At 40.8% G+C, this 12,743-nt stretch overlaps 1 protein-coding gene across 5 annotated transcripts in view; it reads left to right on the top strand.

Annotated features, from left to right (window-relative positions):
• Chrm3 (cholinergic receptor muscarinic 3) overlaps positions 1 to 12,743 on the top strand; it is a 351,264-nt gene that overhangs the window by 84,760 nt on the left and 253,761 nt on the right. The gene's annotated exons all lie outside the window — the stretch shown is intronic.

The following is a 12,743-nucleotide window of genomic DNA, read 5'->3' as shown; positions in this document are numbered from 1 at the left end:
TACCCCAAATGCATTCTTCCTTCCTGGCAAAATCTTGATGCTGTGAAGGACAGAATAATGCTTCAACTAAAAAGTTCATATCATAATGGGCATGGTGATTCATAACTATAACTCTGGTACTCTGGAAACAGAGGCAGGAAGATTGCCATGAACTTGAAGCCAGTCTAGGCTTCATGAGTTTCAGGCCAGATAGGCTGCCACATGAAATCTTGTCTCCAAGGAAAAATAAAACAGCATCCCATCCCATCTGCCCAGCACTCTTTGCTCTAGCTATTTGACACAGTTCTAGGCAGTAGACTCTGGGCAATGTCCCTAAAGAAAGTTTCCTTAAGAAGAACTGACTTTGAAATGTTTTCCTTTCCTTCTGTCTCAGGATCCTAATGGAGAGGCATAGCCTCATATTTCAATCTCAAAGACAGATACAGAACAGCCATAGGGGTCAGGAACAGAGGAACAGAAAGAGAAAATGAGTGTAAGCCTTGAAGAGACTGTGGTCACACACACACACACACGCGCGCGCGCACGCGTGTGCGCGCATTTATGCAGACTTTGTAGAGCTTATTGGGTCATCTGACACTCAGATCCAATCAAGGACCAAGCTGATTCCCAGCCTTCACACTGGGTCTTTATGCTTGACATCTGTCTACACTTAATCAGTATGATAGGTTGTGTACTTCTTTTATCTGCATTTTTCAGATGGTGAAACATCTCTAAGATGTTAATAACTTTGTCCAATCAGTGGCATTCATGATTTTTATACTTAGACTATTTGTTGACCTTTCTCCATGTTGTACTTGGTCCAGTCCTAATCTTGGCAGTATGGTGCCAGGAGCCTGGGCTGTTGCTGGTTACATTTTTAAAGCTATTAAGTAGGCCTGCGCAGCTAAGAAATACTTTGTGAATTCATGAGGTTTCCATTAGATTATTTTACTTATCAAATTAAGTAAACCAAGTGAATCTATTCCTTTCTGGGAGAAAAAGGGAAATATATGCACAAAAATATCAGGTCCAGGAGAAGGGAGATACATTGGAGTTGCCTATGAACCTGGGGAATGCAATAAATGCAGTACTAATTTCTAGCATCTTCTGTTGTATTTTGTACCTCTAAAATAAACATTTAGAAGATGTGGTCTATGTATGGCCACCAAAATCCATATTTTATCCTGTGATATCAACACCAAATACTCTCCTTCATGCAACCATTATTTTTTATTCATGTTTATTTGCTTTCAGAAAAGAAATGGAGATAGAAACTAAGTTATGTAATGAAATTTCTTTCCAAGAGAAAAATCATGCCAGGTGCTGAGGAAGGCACTGAGCTGCATCCAGGGAGGGGGCGCTGAATAATGAGGAAAATCCCTGGACTGGAAATGAAGAGGACAGGCTGGCAGGTGACAGCCCATGTCCTCTGTATAGTTTTTAAAAGTCATTTCACCTTTCCAGACCTCTGCTCTTTGTTTGTAAGTGGAGTGTAAAAATGTTCTTTCAGACTCATCACAAAAATTGTCCCTCTGATATTTAGGAAAGATCAACTGACTCCTTATGGCCTGGGATCCTTGGGTTATCAGAGCCTCCATTTTTCCTTCACTTTCCTCTTCCTTCACTTTAATGCATGCTGGGACTCTGGTATCTTTTGGCATATTCCTCAGTACTCTAAGGCATCCCACTGTCTCTCAGAAGAGGGCATTAGCTTTCTGATGGTCACTCGGCTTCCCTGCTGGTTACACAAGTCTACTCTGGGAAACCTAATAAGACCTTCTTGAACCCACCTGTTCTTTCTCATGAATGTGCAGTGAGCCCCAATGAGCTGCCACGAGTTAGCACCTCTGATAGGATCTGGTTCACCTGTTCTTGTTCCCTTCTATTTCCTAATCTCTGACCTCACTCTTTTTTTCTTTTCTTGAATGTGCCTCATTGTTTTCTCCCTTTGGGTCCCTGGCATAGCCTGCTAACACGTCATACCATTTGGCACTTCTATTCGTAACTTTTCCCTAGTCTCTCTCTCTCTCTCTCTCTCTCTCTCTCTCTCTCTCTCTCTCTCTCTCTCTCTCTCTCTCTCTCTCTCTCTTTCTTTCTTTCTATCCTGGGAACCCAGGTTCTATTCCATTTAAAACTGAACTGAAAATGAAAAAGTTTAATTTTTAAAAGCATATTAGAATATCCTCATTTTAGCATATATTGATATAGATGTAATTGGGTCACAGTTATTTATAATTTGTTGTCTCTCCCTCATCTGTTATCCTCATTCCCTAAAGCACATCCTTCTCTGTTGGAGACTTATATTTATTAAAGGTGTGGCTGTAGAGTCAGAAAATAGTGTAGACTTAGTTGCTCTCAAAGAACTTAATCACTGCTTATAAATTGCTCCAATATATTTGCTGCTTCAGTAGTTAAGAATGGAAAAGTCCTAGGGGACAATACTAAGAGAAGGGACAGAGGGACAGACAGTGGTACAAGCAGAAAATAACATAAGTTGTTTGGAAAGACCTCTTGAGAAATATCAATTTTGTTGTCTCTTTGATCTACATTGAGAGTGAAAGGTCATTTCTATGTGTATATACGAATTTCTTCGGCTAAACCAAGCACATTCACAATTAGAAAGTTGGCTGAGTGAAGACTCAAAAAGTAAAACATAGAGTTCCCGAACTGTTAATGGCAAACCCTTATCTGTTTATGGACGTAATAATAATCCATTGATGCCAGTAGTCAGTCTGTGTCAAGAGCAGATACCATAGATACTATGAGTTGAAGCAATACACTGGAAGTCAGGCAGCCACCCTGTCCTGGGTGTCTCCCAGAGAGTACAGCAAAGTTACTTGCTCATCATGCTGATTGTCACAGTGACTGTGTAGAGTAGTGCACCATGTAAATACATTGCAGATGCTGACAGGATCATGGAAACCAGAGAATGTCTGATCTGTCAATTAAGTGCTGTAGCCTCCTGCCTGGATGATAGCAATTCAGGGGCTTTCTATTTGCTGCCAATTGAGATTTGACAGCTGTTGATAAAATATTTACATTCGGATTTCAGTCACACTGACAGTACTTTTGGGTCTCTGGTAGATGATAATTATACGTTAGGAAAACATTTAAAAATTGAGACTGATCCTATTGAACAGAGCGATGTGCTTTTAAAACTGAACAAAAATCCATCCTCTAAAGGACATACCTATGATAAAGTCAGAACAAGAGGCAGGGAGGTGGCTGAGTAGGTAAAGTGCTTGGCACCCGAGGATGAAGAGCAGAGCTCAGACCCCTTGCACTGCTGCAGAATTCCATGCATAATGGCACATGTGTTTCATTTCACTTCAGTGAGGGGAAGATGGAAACTTTCTGGCCAGCCAGATCATTGAGCCACTCTCTCAGTAAACAAGGTGCAGAATGAGGAAAACACCCAACTTCTCTTCCTTTCTCTCAGCCCTATTGCACAGAAAACAGTACTTGCTGTTTTTGAAGAGAATCTGGGTTCAGGTCTCAGCACCCACATGGTGGTTCACAAGCATCTATAACTCCAGGTTCAGGGGATCCAATGCCTTCTTCTAACTTCTGCAGGCACCAGGCATGCATGTGATGCACATGCATGCATGCAGGTAAATATGCATGAACATAAATAAAACAAGTATTTTTAAAATGAATAAACACATCTTTTTTAAAATTTTGCAGCAATGCAGTCATAGCAAGCAAGAGAAACCGGGTGATTACTTTCATGAAAATTCAGGTTTGGAGGTTTTGTATGGTAGTTTTTAAGAAAAGAAGGGTTTTAAACAAAGTTTCACAACACAGAGGAATATAATTACAGTTTAAGAGTAGCAGGAGGGTTCTTGTGCTCATGATGAAAAAGTTGTGGAAATGGACTTGAAAATTAAAGTCATGACCCTTATTCCAAACAGCACACATGCGAGGCCAGAAGAAACCTTCACATCCCATTGAAGAAAGCCTTAAGGGAAGCTTGTAATGTGATATAATGAATGGAGTGTGTGTGTGTGTGTGTGTGTGTGTGTGCACATGCGCAGGCATGCGCATGCATGTGCAAGTGTGTGTGAATACCAGTGCATCATAGGGAAAAACAGGAAATTCAATGTACACAATTTCTCATTATCCAGAGGTTGCAAACCCTTTCCAATTTCAGCATGTTCTCTGAGCAAGACAGTTATTTAATTCTTGCTGGGTGTTCCTGGGACATGAGAGCTAGGTGACCTGTATGGATGCTTTAATAAGCAGCCTGTTCCTTTGATGGGCTGAAAATCCAGTGTGATTGATGGTAAGCTATGTGTGTATTTTTTTTAATTTCATGAATTGTTCATTATGGCACCAGATTCAAGTTTTGTGATCAAGCCACCATGATCTGTGTCTTTGTTTTGTTTGAAATCCTGGAGCCTTCAAAGATGCTATGTAGAGGAAATGTTTAAAAAAGGATGGTGGTGATTGGCGTGCAAGTTAGAATATGAAATAATGTTTTTGCATGGCTTCAGGGACTAGGAATGCACCTTTAAGAAAAGAGTGATATGAAACCAGACACAACTAAGTAGCTAAATTGACTGGCTGATTGATTGATCTTAAAGTCAAGTATATTTTATTTAAGATGAAACTATAGCGTGGACATATGTCTTTATCTTTTGGCAAACAGAAACATTACTATGTGTGTAAATTGGACTTGATATATTCCATTTTTCTCTCTCCTTATGAATGTGGGTGCCAGTTAGTCTATGGGACCTCTGACAGTAGAACCAGTATTTATCCCTAGTGCACAAACGGACTTTGGGAGCCAATTCTCCATGGAGGGCTATGCGCTCAGCCTAGGCCCTCCCCCAAATGATGTGACAGACTTTGATGATCCCCCATGGAATGCCTCACCCTCCATGGGAACTGGATGAGGGGTGATTGAGGAGTTGGTGGAGTCATGGAAGGATGGGAGGGAGAGGGAACTGGGATTGATATGTAAAATAAGATTGTTTCTAAATTTAAAAATGTATTTTAGTCTGCAAACAAGTATACATTGTACTAACATGCTGAGTATGTTCTCTTCATACTCCACCCTCTCTTTCCTTACCCCTCCCATTAGCCCCCTATGTTTCCCCAGACAAATTTACTTCTACTTCCATGTTGTATGTGCATACAGAGGACAACAAGGGGTCATAGATATGAAGGCAATGCAAGTTAATGCTCTGAACATTGATGGTCACACCTAGGATGTGGGATAACAGAATGGATAAAGGCAGGGGGACAGAATGTAAAGGACTATCCATCCTAAAGTAGCTTGAATTTTATCTTGCACATAATAAAAAAGCACTGAAAAGGCTTGACATGGGCAAGGTATGGGGTAAAATTAATGGACAGTGGCATGCAACTTTTAAAGTATATTCACAGAGCACTATACTTTAATAGTATATTATATGAACACTTTCATGTATTTTGATTATAAGAGCAGTGCAGTGATTGTTATTGAAATGTTAATAGTCATAGATGTTATGATTTGAGTGATTTTATGCCCCGCGAATCATTATGTTAAGATCCTGACTTCCAAAGTGATGACATTTGAAGGTGAAGGTAAGCTATTTGAAAGGTACTTGGGGATAAGGACAGAACCATGATGAATGGGGCTAGAGACCTAACAAACTTAAGGGATCTCATTAACTCCTTCTGCTATATGACCATATGAAGACGTAATTTTAAAAAAAGATATTAGGTATGAGCCAATAAGACTAAATCTTGAACTTCTACCAAAATTATAAAAGCTAGATGTGCTGGTAATTTCTTTGTCAACTTGACACAAGCTAGAATTGTTTGGGAAGAGGGAATCTCAACTGTGAAAATACCCCCCTCAAATTGACTTGTAGGCACATTCATTTTCTTAATTAATTATTGGTGTGAGAGGGCTTAGCCCACTGTTGGTGGTGCTACCTCTGGCCACGTGTTCCTGGTTTATATAAGAAAGTAGGCTGAGCAAGCCATGGAGTACAAGCCAGTAACCAGTGATCCTCCATGGCTTCTGCTTCAGTCCCTGACCCCACATTCTTGCTTTGGATTTCAGCCAACTTTCCTTCATGTTGAATTATAACTTGAGAGGTGAAATAAACCCTTTTCCCCCCAGGTTGCTTTTTATCATGGTGTTTGTCACAACAGAAAGCAAACTAGGATACTAGGACAGAAGTTGGTACTAGAGAGCGGGATGTTATGACAGACCTGACTATAGGTGAGATGGGCAATAAGAGCAGTGCCAAGTTCAATGCTTTGAATCTACCTTTATTGCTTCCAGTAATATCAACAGCATTTCTGGTAATAGCACCAATATTAGTTATAATTTCATTTCTCTCAGCCTTAGTTCCTATCTGTAAAATGGGGTCAGTGACCCACCTTGCCACTCAGGATTGCTATGAGAATAATAAGGAAATTGCTCATAAATTTCCTAGTGTATTTGAGGTGGTCTCTCCACTATTATTTAGCTTGCCAATTGGTGTTACCTCGAATGCCCATTCCTGATAATGAACTTGATGTCTATAACCATCTGGGAGCCTTCATCCAGTGACTGATGGAAGCAGAGGCAAACACACAATTAAACACTGAACTGAACCAAGGAACCCAGTGGCAGAGAGAGAGGAGTGATGAGCAAATTGGCAAAGAATGGGCTGGCAAAACCAGCAGAGACAGCTGATCTGAACAGGGGAGAGCTCTTGGACCCCAGACTGACAGCGGGGAGGCTAACATGGGACTGATTTGGACCACCCAAATGTGAGTGTCAGTGAGAAGGCCTGGGCAACCTATGGGGCCTTGAGCAGTGGATGAGTGTCTATCCCTGGAATACAAACAGTCATCGTGTGCCCATAGCACAAAGAGGGATGCTCTCTCAGCCTGGACTCTTAGGGGAGTGCCTGGACCCTACATGAAGTGAAATGACAGACTCTAGATATCCCCTAGAGTGGAAGGAATTGGCAATAGGGTGGGAGGTTGGGGGGGAAGGGGAGTGCGGGAGGAGGGGAGGGAGAGGGAACTGGGATTGACATGTAAAACAAGCTATTTAAAATTAAAATAAAAATGATATAAAAAAATAAAAATAAAAAAATTTCCTAGTGTAGCACTCAAGTGTAAAGGGTGGGTATGAGAACACAAAGGATCATTCCACTCTGAAGGAAAGAAGATTTGGAGAGAGTAGATGACCTGTAATCAGAGAGCAAAGTTTGAAAGTTGATTTAAAGGATAATAGAAAGCAATTAAGTCCTGCTGTTGAAGCCACAGATCTGAATTTCATCAATGAAAATTGATTCATTTTCACTTTTCAAAAGCTAAGGGGAGATTTTTATGTGTGTGGTACAAGGGGACACATTTTAGAGCAAACATCTGCAGGGGCTAACTGTATGTAATGAGGTTTTATATTGGGAAATGACATTAATTACCACATCATATCACAGCATCTGAATCAATGAAAAAAAAACAAAGACAAAACTGAGTAAGCTAAATGCAACTGATAAAATAAAATCCTGTTCTGTAGTATCCCACACGTACACAGCCTAGGCCTGCCCTGGATGAAATGACAGTTACTGGAGATCCACCATGGAGGGCCCCACCCTCCGTAGTGATCGGAGTGAGGATTAAGTGGGGGACTGAGGGACCTGGTGGGGCGGGCGGGGGAGGAGGGGAGGAAGAGGGAGCTGGGATTGACATGTGAAACAAGATTGTTTCTAACCTAAATTTTTAAAAAATCAGGGTCTTAAGATGTAGTATGTATGTAAGTCTATGAATTATATAGTTATGGATTTGGGTTTCCAAATTGGTCATTAGGAACCAGCCCTGGATCCAGTTCATTGCAATGGCCACAAAATGATGGAATGATGAACTGTATGTTCTTCCGCATATGCAGATCCTACCTATAGTACACACACACACACACACACACACACACACACACGCACACACACACACACACGCACACACATATATATATGTATATATGATCTATATACATATATATAATCTATATACATACACACAAATGTACAATTGGTAAACCATAGGATGCAGAAAGAAGAAAAGGAAAGGGTATTATTAGTGTTGAGGAACAACAGAATGCAGGTAATTGACACGTGAGTCATGAAAGAGGATGTAAAGCTATTTACTCTTCTGGTTTTGACCTTGACGTGGACTATTGATTTTTGGTGGTATATAAGTGCATAAGAATATATTTGATTTTTCTGGGAGTGGTGGTGCACGCCTTTAATCCCAGCACTCGGGAGGCAGAGGCAGGTGGATCTCTGTGAGTTCTAAGTCAGCCTGGTCTACAGAGTGAGTTCCAGGACAGGCTCCAAAGCAACACAAAGAAACCCTGTCTCAAAAAAAAAAAGCACAGTATATGATTTTTCTTTTTTGTTTCTTTTATTTTATTTGTTTTTATTGTTAAAATAATCTTAGTTTACATACCAATACCCGTTTCCTCTCCCTCCCATCCTCTCACTATCCCCACCATCTCCCCACCCTACCCTCCATATACTCCTCAGAGAAGTGAGGCCTCTCATGGGGAATCATCAAAGTCTGTCAAATCATTTGGAGCAGGACCGAGGCCCTCCCCCCATGTCTAAGCTGAGCAAGGTATCCCTACATAGGGAATGGGCTCCAAAAAGGCAGTTCATGCACTAGGATAAATACTGGTTACCACTGCCAGCAGCCCCATAGACTGTTCAAGCCCCCCAACTGACACCCAAGATCGGGGGTCTAGTTTGGTCTTAGCTGTTACCCCAGATGTCAGTTGAGTGTTGCTCTTTCAAGGTCTGTGAAGAATTGTCCCGGGATTTTGATGGGAATTGCATTGAATCTGTCGATTGCTTTTACTATGATTTTTTACTATGATAATTCTTCCTATCCAAGAGGATGGAACATCTTTCCATTTTCTGATATCTTCTTCAATTTCTTTCCTTAAAGACTTAAAGTTCTTGTCATACATGTCTTTCACCTGTTTGGTTAGGATTGCCCCAAGATATTTTATACTGTTTGTGAGGATGTTTCTCTGATTTCTTTTTTTTATTTAAATTAGAAACAAGCTTGTTTTACATGTCAATCCAAGTCCCTTCTCCCTACCCTCCTCCCCTTCCTCCCACTGACCCCCTATCCCATCCCATTTCTGCTTTCCAGGGAGGGTAAGACCTTCCATGGGGGATCTTCAAAGTTGGTCATACCATTTGGAGCATATGTCTAGACTGAGAGTATCCCATTGGAATGAGCTCCCAAAGTCCATTTATACACCAGAGATAAATACTGATCTACTACCCAAGGCACCATAGGTTGCTGAGGCCTCCTCACTGACACCCACGTTCAGAGGGTCTGGATCTGTCCTATGCTGGTTTCCCAGGTATCAGTCTGGGGTCTATGAGCTCCTGCTTGTTCTCATCAGCTGGCTCAACACTCCTCCCTCTATGTAACTGGATTCAAGGAATTCCATTCAGGATTTAGCTGTGGGTGTTTGCTTCTGCTTCCATCAGCTACAGGATGAAGGCTCTAGGATAACATATATGGTAGTCATCAATCTCATTATTGTGGAAGGGCATTTACAGTAGCCTCTCCACTACTGCTTAGATTGGTGTCATCCTTGTAGATCTCTGAACGTTTCCCTAGTGCCACATTTCTCTTTAAAACTATAATGGCTCACTCTATTATGGTATCTCTTTTCTTGATCTCCTCTATTATTCTTCCTCTGACTCAACTTCCCTCCTCCCTCATGTCTTCCTCTCCTCTTTCTCCTAGCTCCCTCTGACCCCCTCCATGCTCCCAATTTGCTCAGGAGATCTTGTACCTTTTCCCTTCTCCAGGGGACCATGTGAGTCTCTTAGGGTCTACCTTGTTTCCTAGCTTCTCTGGCAGTGTGAAATGTATGCTGGTAATCCTTTGCTCTATGCCTAAAATCCATACATGAGTGAGTACATACCATGTTTGTGTTTTTGTGACTGGGTTACCTGGCTCTGGATGGTTTCTTCCAGTTCCATCTATTTGCCTGCAAATTTCAAGATTCCATTGTTTTTTGTACACTGAGTAGTACTCCATTGTGTAAATGTACCACATTTTCTTTATCCTTTCTTCAGTTGAAGGGCATCTAGGTTGTTTCCAGGTTCTGGCTATTAAAAATAATGCTACTATCAACATAGTTGAACAGATGTTCTTGTTGTATGAATGTGCAGCCAGTTGTAGACAGGGAAGAGTGATCTACAAAGGGGTCAACACCATGCTGGGGAAACCCACAAAAACAGCTGACCTGAATAAGTGGGAGCTCACAGACCACAGTCTGACATTTGGGGAAACAACATAGGACCGACCTAGGCCTCCTGAATGTGGATGTCAGCTAGAAAGCCTGGGCAGTCTATAGGACCTCTGATAGTGGAACCAGTATTTGTCCATAATGCACCAACGAACTCCATGAGCACATTCCTCATGGAGGGATACTCTCTTAGCCTAGATACATGGGGGAGGGCCTAGGCTTGATAGACTTTGATGATCCCTCATAAAAGGCCTCACCCTCCCTGGGGAGTGGATGGTGGATGGGATGGGGAGGTTGGGAGACATGGGAGAATAGGACGGAGAGGGAACTGGGATTGATATGCAAAATAATATTGTTTCTAATTTTTAAATAAAATTTATTTTAAAATTGTTGGATTTAACATTTTCTTTGGTCAATGAATCTGTTTCCTCTATCGTATCTTTAATACCTGAGATTCTCTCTTCTAGTTCTTATATTCTGTTGCTTATACTTGCATCTGTAGTTCCTGATCATTTATGTAGATTTTCCATTTTCATCATTCCCTCAGTTTGTGTTTACTTTATTGCCTCTATTTGAATTTTCAAGTCTTGGGCTGTTTCCTTAACCTGTTTGTATTTTCTTGGCCTTTCTTGCTTTCTTTAAGGGATTTGATGATTTCTTCCATTTTTTGGTTTGTCTTTTCCTCCATTTCTTTAAGGGAGTGTCTCATTACCTCTTTAAGGACCTCTATCATCTTCATAAAGCTATTTTTAAGGTCATTTTCTTCTGTTTCATCTGTGTTGATATGTTCAGGTCTTGCTTGTGTAGAACCCTAGTTTCTGGTGGTATCATATTGCTCGTTATGTTATTGAATGTATTCTTATACTGCTGTCTACCCATCTCTTTCTCCAGTGGGTGTAGGTTGGGCCTGTGGCTTAGGTTCAAGACCTGCTAAGGTTGTAGAGTGAGTTCAAGTTTAATTTGAACTTAGCTAGAAGACTGGGATATGGCTAAATGGGGGGGGGCTAGCATGTTCAGGCCCCTAAATTTTATCTCCACTACTGGAAAAGAAAGCTAATATATATTTATTTCCTTGTCAATAAATTTCATTTAAATGAATGCGTAATGACAAGCTGCATGAGCTAGAGTAATTTTTATGAACAAATCAGCCTCACGGAAAAACATATGTGGGATACTGTGGAATACAGAAACTGTAATAAAGACAAGGTTGTGTCCAAACAGAATTAGGATGATTAAAGTATGTAATGGAAATCATTAAATAGTGCTTAGACTCTTGTTGCATATGCTTCATACTGCAGATATTCCTATGAAAGAATGGAGATGGTGTGGTTTGCATCTAGAGGCATGGAGCTCAGAGAGAAAATCAGGGACTCTCCTCTCTTGTCTCCACATGCCATAGTGGAGTGACTATATTCAACCCTTTCAGGGACGAATAAAGGGAATCTAATTCTCAGATGTGGCTCAAGAAACATCAACTGGAAGCTTATTGGCAATACAGAATCTTTGACCCCAACTCAGCTCTACTGAGTCACACACTGCTGTCCACGGTGTCTCCAAGTGACTCATGGGCACACTAAAATTTGGACAGCTCTGATATCAAGGTTAAAAAATGTGGCTTTAAAGTGCATGGATGTTGATTCAGTGCTCACTCCCCCCCTTGGGCAAACTAATTCCCTAATCTCTTTTGCCCATCTGTACTCCGTAGTCATAAGCACCTCGTAAACACTATCAGGAGAGACAAATGAGGTAGTTACAGGTAAGGTGTTTATATATAGCACCTGTCTTTTACCAAGCACTCAATAAATGTTAGCTGTTTTGATTATTTCCTCTCTGCTGAGCAGGGGAAAATGAAAGTAATGAGGAAGATGAGATCTCCATACTATCTTTCCCTCTCCCTTTTCAACCCTATGCTGTCTGCAAAATAGAAATGAGTAACATTTAGCTTCAGGAATGGAGTTACATATGTATCTGATAATTTTTTGAGTTTTCTTCACCCTTAGATATTATTTCTTTCTAAATCACTATAGTCAAGTCATTCTGTATCCTTGAGCTTCATTTTCTTCTCTAGCATAGGACGGTAACTTCAGCCTATCTACAATTTTGTAAAGATCAAATGAAATGCTCCATATGATATTCTTTTTTATTAGAACTGTTTTGAGAAAGATGACATGGTAGAAAGATGAAAGGCTGCTTAAAATGAGACCCTGCGTTATAGCATCCATAGCAACATGATTTAAATGACCAACTTGGACAGTGGGAAATAACAACCAGGGCTGGATTGATGAATGGTCAGAGCATATTTATTCAGGAACAATGGCAGTAGAGGAAGAAAAGCTGTGGTATAGATGTGAGTCAAGTTCTGACACAACATAGACAGGGAAGGATTTAGAGACAAAAAGTAAGGTGAAGTCAGTAGATGATTAAGTATTAGAGAAAACATCAGAGGCAGAGGAGTGGTATCTCAGTTAAATAAATCTCTTGCTAAGATTCTTGGTGACGGCTCAAG

This window comes from Mesocricetus auratus, unplaced genomic scaffold (genome assembly GCF_017639785.1).
Source record: "Mesocricetus auratus isolate SY011 unplaced genomic scaffold, BCM_Maur_2.0 Super-Scaffold_100013, whole genome shotgun sequence".
In the NCBI taxonomy this organism is placed as follows: domain Eukaryota; kingdom Metazoa; phylum Chordata; class Mammalia; order Rodentia; family Cricetidae; genus Mesocricetus; species Mesocricetus auratus.
The sequence above is the reverse complement of the archived record's forward strand: the minus strand, read 5'-3'. Positions and strand labels throughout refer to the sequence as shown.